This window comes from Drosophila serrata, unplaced genomic scaffold, assembly GCF_035046125.1.
Source record: "Drosophila serrata isolate PLE 108 unplaced genomic scaffold, ASM3504612v1 contig_156, whole genome shotgun sequence".
NCBI lineage: Eukaryota > Metazoa > Arthropoda > Insecta > Diptera > Drosophilidae > Drosophila > Drosophila serrata.
In genome coordinates, this window is record NW_028257054.1 from 938426 (window position 1) to 960773 (window position 22348).

Consider the following 22348-nt stretch of genomic DNA (forward strand, 5'->3'; position numbering starts at 1 on the left):
GAGCTTTAAATTAAGGCAAATTAATGACTTTTCGTGGGCCAAGAGTTGAAATCAATGGGAACTAGTTGGTTGACTCAAAATCTGGGCCAGACGTCGCAGAAATAGCAAATTAAGATTGGCGAAAATAAAAAACACAAAACTGCGAACATGGATGGAAATATCGAACAGATATCTTCCCAAGCTGCCGCCGGTGCTTTGATTAAGCGCTGTGACATTTCTATCGCTCGAAAGAAAGAGGGAAACAGCCACAGAAATTGAAATTGAAATTGAAATTAATGCCAGATTGATGGCAATCGCTGGACAATGTCGCTTGTCTTTCCATATTAATGGACACCGAGAGCGACGGAGATTATCTTGACCATATAGTCTTTTGATCATGGGGAGTCAGAGGAGTCATGCAAATGGCTTCCATTGAGGCGATTTTATCATAAAGTCAAGTGAAGCGCATAAAATTTGTAAACTAATTGCAATGCCAAAGTGCAACTGACAACTGCATATCGGTCTATATTTTCTGTGTGTGTATGAGTGTGTGGAAGATACTTTTGTTATCGGGCGACAGCTGACAGGGACAGGTTCATTATAAAGCATTTAAGTAGAAGAGTAGAAGATAAATTCTAATTACTAGTAATATTAAATACAACTCTCTTTAGTTAAGGAAAATGATGAATTTTGTATGACTAAATCACAATTTAAAGTTCTGGATTTAGAGGTAGTAAAAATATCCTAAAACAAATTCAATTCCAATACCAAAATGCATCTGACAACTGCATTTACAGGCATATCTCTTCAGTATCTGGTCGGTGCTTTTGTTAGGAAGCAAAAGCGAGAGCTTATCGGACGACAGGTGACAGTGACAGCTTCATTATAAAGCAATTAGAGGGCTTTATGGTAAAATTAATTTTTAATACAGCGCCAAGCGAAAACTGCAAGTGACAGGAGTCACATGGGGGACACAAAGGACACCCACACGGCGGGACACACAAGCCCAACTTTGGCTGACAGCCTGCACTTGTCTGTCCCTACCTAGCCATACTATATATATCTACATATATGTATATATCTTTGCATATATATGGTGGAGTCTGAAGTCGAGTTGTTGGAGTGCGTGTGTTATTCAATATAACAGCATGTTGAACAGCAGTAACAACAAGCAACTGCAGCGACTCCGAGAGCACGCTGCAAAATCTAACGAATATGTAAACGATATGCTAGAAAAATGTCAGTCAAACTGTCGCTTCCAACACACGCGCAGCAGCAGCAACAGCAACTGCAGCAGCAGCAGCAACTGCAGCAGACTCAACATGCTCGGCAGCAACAACATTTAGTCACTTGATGCTTATATTGAAAATTGTTTTCTGCATTGCATTTTGCAGTAGTTGCATCCGACGTTTACTGCTACAATGCAGTGAAAGAAATGTAAATAATAAAACAAAAACTATAGTTTTGTTTTATTAATAATTATAATTGGGAAAAATATATATTGTAAAATAATTTGGCACACATATTTTCCTTTAATTTTAAATTAAGTTTTAAAGAGATAGAATATAATCAAGAAATATTGAAAGCCTTTGTAAAAATAATAAAGTATTGTTCTTTGAAATAGTTTCATGAATGAAATATAAGATCTGAAGTATTTATAAAGTTCCAATTGTATATAAAAGTTTAATTGGTTTTAAAAAGTTTATAAAGATTCCTAAATATAATCAAGAAATATGAAAGTCCTTTACAGAAAGGATTCCATTTTGTAGATTACAACAACAATCATTTAAAAAAATTTATTACTTGCATATAATTATTTATCTATTATTGATTATTTATAATCATTTCATCAATGAAGTACAAAATATTGAGAGTTTTATATAGCACAATTGAACATCAAAGCTTATTTACAAAGCCTTATTCAATTAATTATTTGAATTTAAAAATAAATTTCAGTCACATTTTTCAATTTATTAATAGGCTATTAAAATCATTTAATTATTTATATTATTTATATTATTTATAATAACTTTTTTCCTGCAGTGCCCACATAGTTCACCTCAGTTTTGATCAGAGTTCTCCGACAGAACCAGCTGTAGTCGAGGCTCTGGGGCAGACGACGACGAGCAGAATGAGAAAAAAAAAATAACGAAAAAATAAACACATTTATGGAAATTTATTCATAGAACTTATGAAACCGATAGACAACAACAACAACAGCAACAACAACAACATGGGGGAAAAAAGCGGCTGTCTGACGGGGTCCCACAAGTCGGGCCTGCCGCCCCCTTCCCTTAGATCAACTAACTGCCAGCACCGTTGGTGGCTTGTGAGCCTGGTTTAGTTTTGCCAAACAGTTGGCAGTTTTTTTTTTTTTTGCACTCTTTATATATATATATTTTTTACAGATTTTCGTGCCCCACAGCCTTGGGTTGATGGGAGGGCTTTGTGCAACGGGAGGCGTTGAAATGATTGCCACAGCATGTTATATTTACTATATAAATATGCGCGCTAGCAACAAAGAGATTGTTTTTTTTTTATCTGCCTCGGAATTGTTTGCTCAATGAAAGTGCCGGGACAAATAAACAACATAGTGGGAAATGCAATTTGTTGATGATTTCATAAAGGGAAAAATGCCACCAGGCAAAGTGCAAATTGCTTGTGGTGAGTTTTTATCTTTTATAACGAAAAATTTGTTTCATTTTTTAAATGAATTTCCACAAAGTATTTTTTAGAATTCAAATTAAAGTGGAAATTTTATAAAGTTTAATCAGAAGTCAGATATAATATCCTTTGGGGATACATTGAGTACATTAACTCTTAAAACTAAAAGATTTCTTAAGAAAGAGCTTAAAAAATTCAATTTAACTCATTTTTCAAGCAAAATCACAACCTTACATCAGGCTTAAGAAAATATTTAAACCTAATGAATAAAGTTTTTTAGTTATTCAATGTATCTAAAAATATACTCCAATCGTTTAATCAAAACATTGTAAGATGGAAATCTCGGTTTTGATAAATAACCATAGAATTTCCCGCTTCTCATTATTCGCTTCAAAACATTGAAAATTCTTGTAATTTTTCATGTTTTATTTGCGCTGGCAATTAAATTAATTGTTACTTGAATACTTTGACGCCATTCAGCGGCACATCATTATTAAAACCACTACACACAGGCACTGTGAGTGCGTGTGTGTGTGCTTTTGTGTGTGTGCGAACATATTCATATGCCAGATGAGAGAAAACTAAAAAATATGCGCGAAATATGAGCGAGAAATGATTTATGGCCATTGGCAATTGCAGTTGAGTGGAAAAGAGAGGGGGCGATGTTGGGGATAAGAACGAAAATTGGGGAATGGCCTGTCTCTGTCTCGCTCGCTCCATATCCCTGCCTCGCTCTTCCTTTTTGCTTCTCTCTCTTTCTGTCTGCCTTATCAGCCATCGTTGCATCTGCATGCGCTAATTATTTCATATGTTTTCTAGCCATCTCGCTCTTATTTTGTCTGTCTCTTTCTGTTTCCCATGGGAACTGTCATGAATTAGAGGTGCAAATTTCATGATTTTCATTTTGTACATATTTTAGGTGTTTAAAAAAACAACTTGTTTGATTATTGAGCGATTTCAATTAAAGATTTCAAAAGTGCACTTTTCAAAAATATTGAAAATTGGTTGTAAAAGCATACTAAATTGAGAGAAATGTTTTTGAAATATCTTGAGCATTTGAGCAATCTATTTTAACCTATACATTTGACAGATATTTATCTATTGCTACAGAAATTCATATAATTGAAATAATTGGGAATATATTTTAGGCGTTTATAAAAATTCACTTTTTCAAAGAATAGAAAATTTAATGTTAAGAAATATATAGTTTTTTAGAAACTTGAATTTTTGAAAAAATTAACTTTACACACATTTAATACCTAAATTCTCATAATTTCACTAATTAAGAATAAATTAAACCAACCTACCGATCTCTATATATATTTTCCTCTGTGTTGTAGCTAATTTGTTTTATAAAACGACGACGAGCAAGCCGGGTAAGATTTATGAACTGCATTAATGATCTAATTAAATTGCAACTAGCCGTGAATATCATTCGACGAACCCCATCCGAGCTATAGCTACATATCTCTTCTCCCCGATCGGCTGGCATTATTCTACGCCATAAATCATTGGGTTGCAAGTGCGGCTCTCATTCTCGCTCTTTATGGGAAATATATAGTAGTGATTCTGATTCAGGTTCACTCTTTCTGATTACATTGAGTTATCGACACGCGTTTATGCAAATTAATTTGATTATCCACCATTATCTGTTTGACGTTTTGGCATATCATTGTTTTAGGCGGATTAAATGGAAACTTAATTGGTTTATGGATACTGAATGAATTCGATTATATTAATTGTGGCTTATTGTGTGGGTTAACTGAAGTTTTTTGAAAGCAAAATTTAAACGAAAAATTGTCTATACAAATCTTAATCGCAGTTTGAAATATAGAAAAACTTTTCCAAGAATATATATATTCATATTTCAAATGAAAATGTTGAATCTTAGGACAGATTCGACTTAAAAGATTAAATTATATATTATTATTAGATTTACAAAAAGAAAAGCAATCATCTTTGATTTCTTTGAAATCAAACTCTTTATCAGTCAAACCCTGACAACATTATAAAGTTCTAAGATTCTTATTTATTTTCCTATTCTTACCTTAGTTTTCTGTGATTGTTTTCGTGTCTTTTTTTTATCGATATATATAGTTGTTGTTGTGTAAAAATCGGTGCCCAAAATATATATATATATATATTCATGTATATTTATATTAACTTGTGTGTACTTTGCTCAGCTAAAATATTCATTGATGTTCCTCGCTCACTAATATATATACACTCAATATTGTTGTTTCCGCGTTTACTTTAACTTTTGCGTTATATTTTTATATATATTTATATAGATATAATATCACAATTTCTTTTTTAAAAACGTAGACGTTTCGTAAGATTTACACTTAGATTATTTACTTAGGATTTAGTTTTATGTTATGTCGTTTTATATATATATGTACAATCACAATTTAGGCGAACTAAGCATATTTGTGTGGAAACGATGCGAATGTTTTGAGATTGAGTTAATGTTTTTGTTTTTGCTTTTGTTGTTATTAATAATATTTGTGTTGTTGGTGTCACACGCGTTGTTGCTGCTGCTGCTGCTGATGATGAACTTTTTGAATCTCTTGAGATTTTGCAAACGATACAAAAGCAAAATTAATAGAAACCGCGCCACCACGATGGCAATAAGGACGATAAACGAAAGGACGAGAAGATGCAAACGCAAATAATTTCGATGTTGGCGCGACGCTCTGCGTTTTCTACCCATAAACACAGAGGTATCTGAATCTCCGTTCATACAGTTTGAAATCAGAAATCAGAAATCGAATTCAGATTCAATTTGCCATGGACCGTTGTCGTCCTCCTGTCCTTATCAGCATGGATTTCTTATCGGCGAAGAACTCAGCGAAATGAAACAAAAAATTGGCAATCTTGGTCTTGTCTCCTCCGCAGCGCCTTAAAGTTCAATGTTGTGCTGCCTGCCGGGCCGATCTGATAACGCGCCCTATATATATATATATATATATATATATAATATGTGGAGAGCCTTTTATATTTTGCAGGTCGAAACGATGAAGAAATTAATTCGGTGTTGTGCTGACACGCGCGATTTTCTTCGAATTTTCCATGTCATTTTCAGGCGGCTCCACCACGCGACACTTGGCGCCCGCACATTTTGCGCCAAAAAATATTTGCGAAAAGGTCGCTTATGTCACTATTATCTTGTTCTTATTCTCTCTCCTTATATTTGTGCTCCTTGTTGTTTTGTTTTGTCTTGGAGTCCCTAAATAAAAGCGGCGAAAAACGAGAAACCGAGAGTATTTATTTCTGTATTTATTCGGGATTCCTTCGTTTCGTATTTTATTTATATATTCTGGACCACTGGAGTGTATTTTTACATCCGATTTCGGGATTTCGGATTTCGGGAATCTGGGAGGGAACCAAAACCAAATCGAACGGAACGGAACTGAACGCGAGAAACGACGGCGGAACCGAGAACCCAGTGCGAAACGAGCGAAAAGGCGGCGGCACGTCTATTTGGCACGTCCATTCATTCACAACTGAACCGCCACACTCGAACCGCCAGCCAGTGAATCACAATGAGCCCGGCTCGTAAACATTCACCCGCCGTGTTGCTGAGTTGCCTGCCAGCCAGCCGGCAACATGTTGCCATCGCACCACAGGCAACCCAGCAGCAACATCGCATCGCATCGCTGACGAATGAGCGTGCGAGGCGACGCAACAGCAACAGCAGCAGCAACACAGCCACTCAGCAACCAACAAAAATGATAAATGGCGGCATTGTTTTTGTGAAAACACACATACGCACACCCGGCTAGCTGAAGGGGAGTAAAACAGTATGGGGCGGATAGTTAGAGGCAATCTTATTTAGCAATTTAGTAATAATTATAATAAGATGGCATGAATGGGGAGCATAACTATAACTTGGAAAGCAAAGTAGTAGAAATTAGCAGGGATAATAATTTTAAGGACTCCAGAAATACAGAGATTTGTATTTTCAGAAGTGTGTATTGAAATCTTATACCAAAGGGTGACCAAAGAAAATTTAAGATCATTATAAGATCCTACAAATGGTTGTTGTTTGGTCTAAAACCTTAGTCACATTTAATTTACCAATAGTGAAATAAGTCATATTTTTATATGGGTTTGTATAATTTAAAAACATACATGTACATATGTATAACATTTAATTTATACAGAAATCATAATATGGAAGCATTATTATGGGAAAAGTTTATTTAGAAACAGCTTTTATGCATTATGGTAAATATATAGATTTCATTCTGCATTTATATAAATTAATTTATTTATTTCAGCTTCATGATTTGTCACGTAATGTACTTATATATTTTATTTATTTACTTTATTTTTTGATAATCAAATTACTTTATCCTAAAAATTAAATTCGTTTTTCCCGTACATTTTAAAAAGTATTCAAATAAATTAAACCTCTTTTCCTGTACATTCTTGAAAATCAGCTCCTATTTATTTCCCCGCACTGTGCTTGCTGCCAACATATGTTGCCAGGCAACTCAGAATGTTGCTGGCGAATGTTGCGCGCGCTTTGCAAACTTGTTGGGCCCCATGTTGCCGGCGTGCAAATGAAGTAATAATCGAAATAATTACATTCAAATGGCAGAAGTTACAAGCTGCGCTTGTCCATTTATAAGCGGGCATAAATTAAACTCACATTCAAAGCAAATCAAGAAAAAATATTAATAGATTCCATTGAATAACAATGATAACTAAATAATTGAAAGCTTTTCACACGGAAATTCAAATTTTTAGTTACAAATTCTTGGTCGTTTTCGGATTGGCGCTTTGACTTTGTGCCGATAATTGCTGCCATGAATATATAATAATTCAAAAGAACCAAAGGGTGAGGAGATATGTTTGTTTAGTAGCCAGGAAACCCTTTTTCGGTATTTTTTTTATTTATGCAAACAGGCTGAACTTGAATTTGATTTTTGTTGTTTATTTTTTATTCGGGCAGCAACAACATAATCACAAAAATTACCGCCATGCATATGAAATACAAATATCCCCCTCTTCGGAAATTCCCCCCTCAAAGCGCACGCAACAACACACAGAAAAAAAAATAAAAAGCGGAGAAAAAAGATTTATTGCTTTTGGCGGCGCAATTGTTGTTGCCGCTTCTGCACAGTAAAAGGAAGATTTACGGTACACACTCGATATAGTGAACTAAGCCAAGAATATAAATTAAATACCCAACATATAATTGAGATAATTTTTAAATATTTTTGTATACCAAAATTGTTTAAAAAACATACAGTAGAATGCAGAGATACATGGCTTCCTAAGAACTTTATAAACCTGGATCCAAATGGTAGATTTAAAACGATATTAAAATAAATAGATTTTTACTAAATCCTTTCCATTAAAAATAATGCAAATACGCTGAAATATCAAATGATTTTTAAAGCAGCAAGACATTTCAGAGACCTTTCTTAAAATAAATAAATTCCATTCTCTCCCTGCCCAGCAATTTATTGCTTTAAAGAAATATATTCCCTTCTCTCTTTTCCTTTCATTTTACTTAAATATTTTTAACACAGTCCGTGAATCAAAGTATTCACTGTACTTGGTAAAAAGTTGAGCCGCAATTGAAAGTGAAAAGCGTGGAAACGGGGAAGTCATCGAGAGTGTCGTCGGTCAGTGAACGCCGTTGGCTAAGGACCTTCTCTCCGACTCTTTCTTCCCTTTCTTATTGTCCTCTCCTTGCCTCGATCCAGCGGTATGGCTTCATTATGCCCGAGGTCCTGTTCGTCCTCGTCCTGCATTCAAATCTATATCAGATTTTTCAATATCCCCTTGCATATTATTTAAGCGCTAATTGCGTGAAGCCATAAATCTAAACTCTGTTTTTTATTCAGACAGAGATGGCAGGAGAGGGTATGCTCGTGATGATAACTTTATTTAATGCATTTGCAACGCACCAACACAACTTGCAACAGTTGTGGCTGTCGCTCTTTTTCTTCCTTTATATATTGAGTTGATTTTCTAAGATTCCCCTAGGGGCTAAGAATCTTGGGGAGAGACTCGAGAAAACTAGAGTGTTGAGAAGGAAATCAGTTTAAAAATATGCAAAATATGTAAAGAATAATGTAAGTTACTTCTTTTTTTTACTTAATAAAAACTAATATTTTAAAATCTAGCAGAAAATATCCTGTCGAAGGTCCCCTCCACCTCCGAAAATATATCAAAGCCTCTGACTCGCGCTAATTTAATTTATTTCGGCATCTGTTTCGAGCACATTTAACATCCATTAAGCGCGGCAATTCTCTTGATTGCACTCACATCCTTGTGCGTGCACCCTCCCTAATGCACTGCCTCCATCCCACCCTCATCCTGCCTATCCTCCTGCACTTTTCCAGCCCCGTTCCCCTCGAGATGCGACAACATTGAACCGGGACGTCATTAGCCATATCCTGGAGCCAGCAAGAAGCTGTCCTGGACAATGGCCAATGACATATCAAAAACAATTCTCGCCACAAAATCCGTTGAATTGAAATTTCAACTTTGGGAAAAGGGTCCATTTCCATTGGAAAACTCCCCTCGAAACCTATACACCCTCTATCCTAAAGGACGACAACGACCCACTGCTGTCAGGCCAAAAGCTGACAAAGACGAAAATCAAAAACGTTACGTGGTCCTGGCAGCTTCCACTCTAGGACTTGAAATTAGAGCCTCCCATGCAACTGCTAATGGGAGCAAAATCACACACACACTCAAGGCACACACACAGTCTCTGCCACCGACTAAAACCCACAGTCACTTAGGCATTTCCACACTCCAGGGCAATGAAATAGGACATCTTAGGATTAAATAATAGAATAAAATAGCGACTATTAGAGACAATTAATTCTAAAAGGTTCGAAATTGCTTGAAAATGTAATAAAAATTTTGGGTAATCTTTCCATAGAAATTAAGTCTCTTCGAAATATTAAAAAATTGTATAAAATGTGGCCTTGGAAACAGTAATCTAGACTTTTTATATTTATAAGATGCTGAATAAGAGGCAATTTGTCATAGAAACTTATATAAACAATGATGTTCTTAAAAGAGGAAAGTTATATCCATCAATAAGTCTTTAAAAGAGGAAAGTTATGCTCCATCATTCCTTTTTTTTAAACTTTAATCCAGGAATAGTTAAAGTGGTTCAAAGTTTTATGTCAAAGTTCTCACAGCATTATATATTGGTTTGTAGTATATTTTTTATATATATATTATGTATATTATTAAATTATATTGTTTTTTATATTATTGAATTATAGAATTGATTGAAATATCTATTCTGATTTTTGAATGGTATTGACATATCAATCCTAACTTTCTATTTCCATTAAGAATAAAGGATATAAAGAACCTGTAAGCCATAAGTTTATAAATCACAAAATCAGGGATTTTGTGTATTACTAAGTTAAATTGTAATAATATCTAGTACATATATCCGTGTTTTATACACGTAAATAATTTAAGCCAAAATAAATAATATATAACGTTTTATTATATACTATTTTATTATTATTATTTAATATTAATTATTATGCATTAATTTCTTTAAAATTTCCATAATTAACTCTCCCCTCTTTTGATGTACTAACTCCATCCTGATCTGTGGATATCCCGCATCCCATATCCAGTCTAGAGCAGGGCGAGACCGAGAGCGAGTTGACTGGCAAAAGATATTCCAAACTCCCATATCCGATCCGCACACACACACTCGCACACCACACACATACAGTCACACACAATCGCAGATTCCGGCTCGCATATGAGTATTGAACGACGAAATGAAACGCACATAAATCAAAATGGCCGGACAGCGGACCCAGCGACGGGTCGTCGGTCGTCGGTCGACGGTCGACGGTTGAGAAGGACGTCGCTGCCGCTCGCTCTCCGTTTTAGACTGACAGGCGGACCGGAGTGAAAGGGGAGGGGGGCTGGGACGGAGTTCGGGAGTGCGGCGGAAAACCCTGGGCGCGAAGGGAGAAGGGCCAACTTTTTGGGCGCACGGGAAATGAAACTGAAAAGGGAAAGGAAACGGCGTTTTGCTGCCGCTGCCGCTGCCGCCGCCGCCGTTGCTCTGCTAACGGTTGCTGCTGTGGTAAGGGCTCGGGAGGGGAGTGGCAGGCCGCTCGGTCGGCCAGTGGGGAGGGTGGTGGCGACCCAAGGGGGTGGTGCGGGCCATGGCTGAGTGCGCGCTGCTGAACAAATGAAATGACGACGGGTTGACTGCCTGTCAAAAGAACAAACATGGGCGCACAAGCCTCTGCCGCTGTCGCTGCCTCAGTCGGCGTCGCTGCCAATCACTGGAAAAAAAATCTTGGGATTTTTTAAAACTTTACTTTTCTAACAATGGTGGCCAGGATATATACTCTGAGCTCCATTTGTGTGAGGCAAATACGGAAATTAATTGTTATAACCATATTGAGGCATACAATTTTGTATATATATAGATATAGAATATAGAAAAAAATTCAAATAATTTTTTTTTTACTTTTAAAAAATTTCTATAACTTGAAAATATAACATTTGAGAACGAAACTAAAATTTAAAATCTCTTTTCTATAGTTTACATAAAATATTCTATTCCAAACCGGAAATATTGAATATAATAATTAATAATAAATATATTAAATAATTATATAATTATTTATAATATTATATTATATTATATAATTATATAATTATAAAAAAAACTTTAATAGTAATATTTTATATATATTATATATACAAAATAAAGGACGATTAAATGTATTCCTAGTCAATGTATTTAAGTTTTAATAAAAGGAAAAGTCTAAGTCCTGAAGCGTTATAAAATGCTTTAACCTACATTATTATATTATTTCAAATATTATATAATAATACTTAATTTTCTCCCCGTGCAATCACCATAGGAAATCAAATGAAATGAAATGCACACATGACGAAACAAAAGCCAAAGCCAAAAAACACAAAACACAGAACCGAAAACAACAGAAGCGGCTGAAACAAAAAACAAAACAACAAGAAGAAAAAAAATTATCAACCAAAAGGCCGCTGGCAACACAGCAAACAACGAAAGCAAAACAAAAGCTCGCAAATAAGCACAAAAAGGAAGCCGGCAGAAGCCATCATTGTAATCATCACCAGTGGAGGGTTAAGGCTTGCGGGGGTGCGGCGATGCGAGGGGCAGGACCAGCAGGAAGAGCTGGCAAGAAGCAGCACAAAACAGCAACAGGAACGTAACAGCGGGCAGCCCCAATCCTGACAGCCTCTGCCTCTGTGTCTATGTGTGTGAGTGGGTGAGTGTGAGTGTGTGTGGGGTGGGAGTTGGTTAAGGGACCAAAACAAGTGGGCAACAGGGGGTTAAAGCCTACTGCTGGTCACATTTGCGGCTGTGTCCCTTTACCCGCTGAATATTAATTAAGGCTAATAGAATTGTTAGGAAATAGGAAATATTGGCCAACTACAATTGGGAATTCGGTTTTGGATAATTGAAAATTTTTTAATTAGATCTTAAACTGAAATATATTGGGTATATTTTAAAACAAAATCTATAAACAATAAACTTTTATAATAAACAAATAAAATGTTTTGTTAAAATGTGTGATATTTAGCTAGAGAATTTGGTTATTTACCTAAACTCTTTCTCAAAGGCTTAACTAATCTAAAAAAATATTTATAACATTTTATATGACAGGATATTTCCCCATTAAAAAATATAATTCTAAAGGATCTGAAAAATATATAGTTATATTATATAACATACCCAAAAAAAAAATACAGAATTAAGACAAATATTTCCTTATAGAAATATGTTATAAACATTTCAAAAAATTTATAATTTTATACAATTTTATATCCCCAAAGAAATACAGAAATAAGACAACTACTTTTCCGTTAAAATATAATTTAAACGGTTCTGAAATGTATATAATTTTATATATTATTATACATCCAAAGAAGAACACTAGTTTTTAATAATTTCAGAGGGAAACCTATAATAAAAATTGCTTTTATTAGCATCTATTTTATATTTTTCGTATCTATACTTCTTTTAATTTTATAAATATGATTACTTATTCAACCTAATAATAGTTATTTTTATTTCCACCAATTAACACCATTCGTTTGATCCTCTTACCCACAAAAGGACACCGAACACAAGTCAAGCGAGATGATTACACCGAAAATTACAGGCCGCACCTGTCATCGATCCGGCCACCAATTCAACCCCTCCCAACTACTAATTTCCGCTGAAAAATTAAACAAATAATTTACAAAGTGAGAGAGAGAGAAAGAGCGGGGGAAAAGAGAAAGAAAAGCCATTGAACACGCCCCCGTCTAAGTCCAAAATAACATCAAGTGGAAATTGAAATGTTTCCATTGTTACGAATATCAATTTCGACATTTTCCAAAGACAGCACAGGCAGGCAGGACAACAAAAAAAAAGGAGGAAAAGGACACGACAAGAAGAAGGGGCTGGACATGCAGCCTTGTCCTGTCCTGTTCCTTGTTCCTGCTTTTGGCCCTGCTGTTGGTGTTGGCAACGCACATGTTCCAATCTAGGCGGCACAAAAACTGTACATGAAATGATTACCCAAAACTGGGAGAAGCAAAAAAAAAAACTAGAATAGAATTTCAATTTTAGAAACGTGTTTCCAGAGCAGAGGGTGAAAAAAATGACACGATTGCGCTGGTAGCTGGTAGGTGGAAAATGGAAACTGGGAACTGGGAAAATTTTTCGTTTCGAAACCAGAGAAGCGCATTTTTTTTATTTTTTGCCGGAGGGCCGACTGACTACTGACTTGACTTGTCTTTTGCCGGATTTTTGGACACTTTCTAGTGCGTGTGGAAAAAGCACCCCCGAATAAAAGGCAGGAACTGGAACCGAAACATGGCAACACGGACACGGACAATGACGGATGAGTGCTGTCATTATGGCGGCAGCAACGAGGGCTGAAGGGTGTCTAAAATCGAGCTGACGAACTGTCACTCACTCACTCACACACACACACACACACACCCTCGTGTTGCGCCACTGGAGAGATTTTGTGGCATCCTGGAATGGCGTCCGAGGGAGGATTTTCTCAACGCAATGCCTCAGATTGATTGCTCTCAAAATGGATAAACCGGAAGGGCAACAACATGGCCGCCGCAGCATCCCGGGAATTAATATTCATAAATACACAAAAGGTGCAAAACTGGCAACCGGAAAATGGAAAATGTTAATCGTCCACCACGCACTCAAGTTGAAAGCACACGCGGTCCGTTATGGAAATGCCTCTCTCTATCTGTCTGGCTTAAAGTTTTCCTACACAAATATTTTTTAACAAATTCTCAAAATTTTATTCATGGCACTGGGGTTGGTTTGGTTTTTTGGGTTTTGGCTCAAGAAGAACCAGAAAAATTTAATTGGTTGCGCTTGAGAGACACTCAGATGAGTTGAAGTTGAACAATGCTTAATGGGTTATTCTTCTCATGGTAAAGTAGAGTTGAACCAGGGGTTATCTGATAAAGCTATAGCCAAGAAAAATATCAAGATTGGTGTGTCTTACCAGAAGAAAGCGATCTCTTAAAGTATGCATAATGAATTAAGCCTTGAAGCTTACCTGTAACGAAATAGAAGAGGAAGTATAAAGAGTTAGTTTTGGATTGTGAATTCCTAATTAAATATCTATGCTTTAAAGTTTAATATTACTTATAATTGAAGTTGTACAATTAGTAAGAATTTAATCAACTTAAAGTCAAAGACACCTTCAATAAATATCTATTACTTTACAAAACAAAATCTCGCTTAATTTGCGCAAATAGAATGCACTTAAAAATTCGTCACACGCTTACACGTGACCCAGGGAAATGAAACAGGAAGTCCTTTCCAGCAACCCCTTACCCAGCATCCCCCTTATAATCATTCTAATGAATCATTTGAGCCAAAAAAATCATTTCGAGAAACTTCAAACGGAGAAACAATAACAGCAAAGGGCGGAAAATGGTCAACTTTCGCCAAGGGAAGAGCGAACAGGACCTCTCTTTGTCCTTTGCGGGTAGAAAGGGGAAATTTGGCAGGAGCTAGAACCCGTGCCATACATGAGTTACAATATTTTTCAATTAGAAATTATTCTGTTGAAAGTAATTCGATTATTTTCACTCGGCAGGCGACACGACTGCCAACTCTGCCTCTGGCCTCTGGTTTGCCGTTGTCAGCTTCCGCTGGGCGCAGGATCCAGGAGCCAGGACTTCCAGGAACGAGCAAACAAAAGCTACAGCAAAAATAAAAAGAGAAAAAGATGCAGGCAAAAATGTTTGCAAACAATTTTCGATTGGCGCCGCCGCCAAAAGGTAAGGGAAAATATATATATGCGTTTCCTGTTGAGTTTTCAATTTCTTTTCATTTTCCCTCTCTCCAAAAAAAAATTATTTTTTTGTTGAAAATGGGAAAATCTGCTGCTGACAAAGTTAGCAGTTGCCGGATAATGATTTTTCCATCGTTACAAAAAAATATAATAATAAAATATCACTTGTTAAAGAGCGAGTTATAAGAACTTAATCAGACATTCCCCTTTTGAGTTTATTTACAGGGAATAAGGAGCACTATTTCGAAGGGCCTTCAATCTTAATCGCCGATCGACGTCCATCGTTCATTCGTTACAAATGTCTCTGGCACTTCATAAAACAAATTTATGAACTTGCCGCACTCGATCATTGATCTCGACATCTTCATCAGGTGATCTGGATTCAGCAGTGAATATATCCCCGAAGGAAACACTCAAAGAAAATGGGTTAGAAACGAAATTTTGAAAAAAAAAATAGGAAAAGTAAAATGTAACTTCAATGAAATTAAGGAATTAACAAGTGCTATATCACTTTATTTACTATGATCACGTAGATATAAAATTGCTTAGCCATATGTACTTTCCTAGTGCAAAATCTTTTCTATAAAATGCTTTAAAATATATAGAATCTTATCTTTGTATAATATATTATATTTGTTTCTTAATTAATTGTTAGGAAACTCCCTGCTTTCAATGACTATTATTTATAATATTCTGTCACTAATTATTCCCAGTGCATTATGCCTTGTTATAACTCAATTGTTTGATCCAAATTCCATGCAATTGCTCCCCTGGTTACCCATTGTGGCTGGTCTTTTCTTTTCAACTCTTTTGTGGCTGCACAACTTGGCCAAGACAAGAGCCCGTTCTTGGCCAAAGTCGGACTCTGGGCTAATGAATTTAATGCAACTTTCAGTTGTGGTTGTTGTTGCAGCATGTCTTCGGTTTCTGTCTTTGTTTTTGCTGACTTTCCTTAACCATTTGTGTCTGACGTTTTTGCGCACGAGTTATGCGTATTTATGATATACGTAGTACGTTTTTCTGTGTCCCGCTCCAAAAGCCTGAGGTCTGAGGTCCCAAGTCTGAATCTGGGTTTGAGTTTGAGTATGAGTCTGAGTCTGAGTCTAAGTCTGAGTATGAGTCTGAGGTCTTGGGATCTGCGCATGCACCCGGGTATGCCGGGGTTAACCTGTTGCGTTTGCTGTCGCTCTTTTTGCGCCTCATTGTTAGCCAGGTTTTCCGTTTTTTTTCAGACATCGACCGGTTTGTGACATTTTCTTGTAAGCCACGCACCTACAAGTCAAATTTATCTCGCTTATTGCGGAATGAAGTTGTTATAGTTTCTTACATTACCCCCTCCCTCTTCTGATTCGAACCGATTTGATCCAAGTTGAGTTGATTTTCGATTGTCACACAATTGTGACATGAAATGACGCAATTCACAAGTTATGCCCCCTTATCTTAATGCCATTTGTGTCGGAACTAGACAAGATAATCATGATCTAGTCTTGGGTTTTGAGGGAATAATTTACTTTTATTTACATAGAATCTGAGGCTTTAAATATTTAAATTATGTTCATAAATTCGCAGTATTTAAACTATATAAAAAGCATATCATTCTTTTCTCTTGGATCACCCAATTTTTTGAATTGGCAAGCAACCCTTGGCCCTTGGCCATGACTAACCAACATGGTAATCCAATTTGGCCAAGGGACTTCCTGGAACCTCTGGCTGCTCCCATTTCGAGTTCAAATCGATTCATTAAAATCATGGCAAGGGATCGATTTTGAGCCAAAAGACAGACACACACACAAAAAAAATGAATAAATCGAACCCAAGTATAGAACTGACCAGACGCCAATCCATAATCAAATGCCGGACACATAAACATATATATTTATATATATATATATAGATAGATCCAGCTTGAGTTCGCAGCTTGTGGTAATTTTGTGGGCGTTCTTCCTTAGATTAGGTCAGGGAACGTGCTTTGAATAGGGACCCCTCTTCTAAGTCCTCCCTAAGCCGTATCAGGAACCGAATCAGAATCAGAATCAGAATCGACGCTGCTGTTGTCCTTCCTCTGTGCGTGCGAATCAGTTAAACTCGTTCCCACCTCCAGGAGGAGACAGAGAGAGAGGAGAGGGAGGACGGGGACTCGACATGGCCATCTCCTGTTGGCCCAATATATGCATGCGGCGCACATAAATCACTGTCAACCATAATCATTTAAAATCAATCAAAATGCGAACGCTTTGACTGCAGAATTGCCGGGAATTGGCCGAACGTGGCCAAGTTCCAGCTCCAATCCCGGCCACCACCATCTCCACATGGCTAACACACATGCATTAGGCCCCCCCCCCCCTTCTCTCTATCCCGTCCCTGTACTCCTATCAAACGTCTATGATCTCCCTGCAGTTGGTCAGTTCTGGCTGTCTGCCGTGGCCTGAAGTTGAAGCGATTAGTAGTAGTGGCCCACTGGACCCTCCCTCTCTATGGCCTCTCACCCACACTCTTGGCCATCATTTGTTTTTTTCCCTTCAATTTTCGTGTGCAGTTTTTATGCGTGTGTCTCAACCTGTCTGAAATGGCCTCAGCTCTTTTCCAAGCGGCGACTGTTAGAAAATCACACACACCCGGGTTGGGGCATTAGCATATCGAATCCCCCTTGAAAACCCGCTCCTGAAACTGTATTCTGTCGAGGTTCCTGCCACTTCCCTGCTCTGGACGGTTGTTTACTGGTGTCTGGAACTGACTCTGGGCCCAAAACTGTGCGTCATGCGTCCGTCTAATGACAGGGACAGGGACAGGCACAGTGGATCGAAAAGGTTTCAGCCGCTTAATTAATTATATACAAATCAAAAACTATATGAAACCATTTAAAACTAGGTGAGGCATAGGAAATATTATTGAAATTTATCTCAAAGATATATTTAATAATATATCCTTTAAAGAAATTCGATCTAAACATGTTTTATTTCAAATGGTTTTTCATTTTCTCTCTAATTATATACTCAAATTATTATTAAAGAATTATTTCCCCTAATATTACCCTCTTAAACTCCCATTGTACCCACCATGCGAGTTATTTTCTAGCTTGGCAGCTCCAATTTTGAAGTTTTTTAAAGTTGCTTGCCGCAGTAAGCTCTCTCTGTTTAGCAATTGGGTGGGCTGGCGATCTACTTAAATGCCTTATCGATGACTATATATTGAGGCGATAACTGCGTAAATTGCCCGCGCCAATTATCGATAGATGAGCGATAGGCCGTGAGCAAATTACCGGGCAAAAGTATTACGCTTATGTAAGAGCTTATCGACTCCATCTGGAAGGTGTTCTCCTTGCTTTTGCCCCTCGCAGCAGATGCCAGTCAATGTTCGATGTCTTGGCACCTGTCAGGGGTGAGTGTGTAGTAGCTCTGTGTGGGTGGAATATATATACCTCTCTATATATATATAGATATATACTATATCGTGTGAACTGCTGCATATGTTAATGTTTCCCTGGCTGGCCGCCATCTTCTACCATTTGGTGCTTGCCCCTCTTTAATTTGCCTCTTGTTTTTGTCGGTTTCTCTTAGCCGAAAAAAAGTTTTGGCCCAGAGTCTTAGAAAATTACACACTACTATATACACTATTTGGGTTTCTTCGCTTATTTTTTGTGTGAATAATTTAACTCTAAGAAATTCTTTGAGTTTACCTTTTCGCCTTTACCTGACTGTGGCTGTGGTTTCCCTTTGGCCGTGGTTCCATTTCCAGCTCCGGCGGCTCTCATAATAATAATGGCGATAAATCATACAAATTGCACCTTTCATTCAAGTCGGCGCTGGAGTCGGTTGCCTTTTGGCCCTTTTTAAAGCTCCCCAGACTGAGTATTTTACCCTCTTCCTGTCTGCCCGTCTAATGATAACTTGCAGTTAAATTTTTGCAACCGATTTAGAAAAGGAATGTATTTTACTAAGGGAATATCATGTGGGATTTTTATAAAAATAAATCCGTTAATAGATCCTTTAAGATTTTAATGAATGTTAATAGTAGGGAATGTATTTACTACAATATTATGAGGTATTTATATGAAAATATTTTTCTTAATAAGGTTTTAATGGTAGAAAATAGTCATAACTGAATTCACAAATAGAATTTCATGTGGGATTTATTATTTTGAAGTCAAAATAATATTAAATCTGATTTATATTGTGTTTATTTATTGTTTACAAATACCTTTCAAGTAAGTAATTATATTTCTGGTGTTAGCTTTGAATGTCACAGCAGAATTTATTCAATTTTGGAAAGAAATTCACACGTGCTGTGGCATCTGGTTTGAAATTTTAATTTTTGTTCAACGAAAAACAAGTTTAAAAGATCCAAAATCCGATTTATATATATAATTTTGGGATTGTTCATATTGCGGCGCTTAAAGCGTGGCGGGAACTATTCCTTTTTTGGGTTCAGTTTTTTTTTTTTTTGGTTAACGTGTGTTTGTTGTGGCTTTTGGATTTTGGAATTTGCGTGTTTTGAATAAATTTTATGCGTTTGCAGTTGACATGACATGTGCGTGCAAACATTTTTCATTTCCCCACTTTTGTATGCCATGCTAGTATTTCAAAAGTATATATATATATACATATATTCGTAATTAAACACACAAGCGAGGCGGTCGAGTCGAGAAATATTATGCTCCAAATTGAGTTTTATTGCGGCTCATATGTTTGCACACAAGGATAACGATCTAATGCGAAGCTCATTGCACTAATTACAGGATCCTGAATTCCTGTATACCGTTGCGTGCCGGAATGTCCTTTTTATGGGTATGTATTTATAATTGGGGAGCAATTAAGATTGCGATGGTGTATACAAGGATATTCGAGTGCTCAAAGTTGAGTTTATTTTGTGGTCAATATGATAAAATCACTTAAATGCAGATTTTGTTCAAATTAATTGCAGCACAAATACTAAATTATCTACACATAAAGTCTTCATAAATAATCCCTAGTCTGAATTATTTGTCAGAATTTTCTTTCAAGCCAATATATAGTATGAATCTTCTTTAACAAATTTATTATTCCCCCCTACACAAAGTGCCAAATCAGCGCCATCAACGCCAAGTGCCAAATGGTTTTTCTTGGCCATGACAAGAATTTGTTTAAAACAAAAACAAAACAAAAAAAAGAGCCTGCGGGGAATTAGCCCAAATGGTTTGTGCGTTTTAATTATGACAAGAGCGGGTAAGTTGACAGTTTTAGCGCTTGAGAGGGAAAACTGATGTTTATTATAACATTTAACGAAAATAACAAAAATATATATACAAAATAAACGAAATATTTTAAGTGTTTTGCAACATGTTTACGAGACAGCCGGATCGGTGCTACATATCTTTAAAGATTTCAGGAAAGCTTCACCCCGAAAATAAACACAGACATTTTGAAAGGGACCGGGATTGATTTATGGCCCCAAATTGAGGAGATTTCAACCCTCCTTTAGTCTTGGGGAAATTATTATTATTGAAAAGGTATCAGCTCTGCAACTTGATTTCCATTCCATGGACAGCTGCAGGAAACACATGGAACTAATTTTTAATAATTATCAAAAATTGCTTCAAACGCAACTCCAACGCTGTGCACAGAACCTTGAAATATTTCTTGCTTGCTTTCCTTTTTTTATGAATTCATTAAAATTTGTGCTCGGCATTTTTTGTTATTCCCTTCACGTTTTCAGTGACCTTACCGACCCAAACAAAATAAAACCCCGAGTTTTCCCTCAACTGTATTATTGTTTTCTTTTGCTAATTAGTTAAAGTTTTCATTGTATCTAATTAATTATGTGACACGCTTATCTAGAGTCTAAAATAAAAAGTATCTCTCTAGTCTTTTTTGGGGTATTTCCGGAAGTGGTTTACCCACTTGGCTTCCGACTCTTGAACCGGCCACACCTCTCTCGACCATAACAATTAAAATCGAATAAGCAGCCAATTCATGTAATTCACTTAGCCAGCCTCAAAACGAGAGTGAGTGAGTCTAAGGTCATAAAATCCATTTTACTGCCGCCTAAGAACCTTTGCCATTGGGGCCTGACTGAGGGGCTGGGCCACACATTTTATGGGCCCAGAAACCAGCTGCGGTCTGTGCGGCAAATGGCGAAATGATTGCTTTTTATGACCTCATAAAATTAGATACAAATCGCTTTGTCGACGTTTATCTGCGAGTCCTGCATCTCCATCTTCCTTGGCCTTCTGTTTCCCCATGATTCTCCCCCCTTTTGGAAAGTATGCCAACTGGTTAAGTAAATCATTTAACGCCTTTTTAACGTTCCGTGAGTGTCTGTCTGTGTCTGTTTGTGTGTGGCAATTATCAAGTATTCACTGTGGTTAGTTTTACGACCTTGAAGGGATTTTCTTTTATTTTTTATACTCTGATTTTTATGGTGTTACGCTTCGGATGAGTTGCCTTTATCGAGGGTGCTTTCTGTAACAAATCTGTGGCGATATTAAGTAAATCGTTTGTAAGCCTTTATGTAATGGAGCTATGACATAAAAAATTTATGTTTCTTATGGCTTTATAAGTAAGGGAAGTGTTTAATAAATAATAAGCCATATTGTTTATTAAATTATCATTGATTTTAGTTTATAAGACAAGTGTAAGGGTAATGCTATTATTTTTACCAGGAAGTCTCTTCAGTAAATTTATATATTTACTTTTTTCTGTAGTTGTAAACTTGTTATATTTACTTTAGTAAAGTATAGAGTATATTTAGGGTATTACAATGATAATTATTCAGTCAAAAATACAAGCTGATGCTTAAGTAAACTCCTTACGAAGTTTGAATTAATTTCTTAAGCATCACACTCTTTAAATTACGTATTTTTAAATATAATTCAATAGTAAATATTTTATTAATTCATACCATATGTTTTATAGGTCATAATTTATAGTTCATAATTTATAGTTCATAATTTATTTCTGTATTAATAATAACGTAATAAGAAAAAAAAACAAATTCATATCCTGCAACCCTCTAATTCAATGCTCAAAGATTCGTTCATAGAAAACTCCCCCTAGTTTTTCCACTGTTAAAAGCTACAATTTCAACAACATTTTAATTGAATTCATTACACTTCAAAAAAAATTACATATATATTTCTCCAATATTTAAGAGAAGAGAGAAACAAAAAAAAAAAGGAAACCAACAGAATGAGAGGGGGAAGACAGCCAAAAAAAATAATAATAATAAACCGCCGCTTGAATTCGATGCAGACACGGGCGGATATTTTTTGACGTTGCCCAAGGAGAAGACATGCTGTGTGATTCCCCCTCAACCCTGCCACAGTTCCTGGCCCTGCCCCACCCGCAGCTGAGGGGCGTAAATGGTTTCGAGGCCGAATAAAAAAAAAAAACAAGAAGGAA

The 22348-nt window shown here is 36.4% G+C and overlaps 1 protein-coding gene across 4 annotated transcripts in view; it reads right to left on the bottom strand.

Annotated features, from left to right (window-relative positions):
• Antp (homeotic protein antennapedia) overlaps window positions 1–22348 on the bottom strand; it is a 152593-nt gene that overhangs the window by 38221 nt on the left and 92024 nt on the right. Inside the window, exon 1 of one of the 4 annotated variants that reach the window (XM_020943776.2) lies at window positions 4691–6190. The exons of the other annotated variants lie outside the window; for them this stretch is intronic. The gene's annotated coding sequence lies outside the window, so the exon portion shown is untranslated. Of the gene's footprint in view, window positions 1–4690; window positions 6191–22348 lie in introns of those variants that run through there. 4 annotated transcript variants of the gene reach the window in all.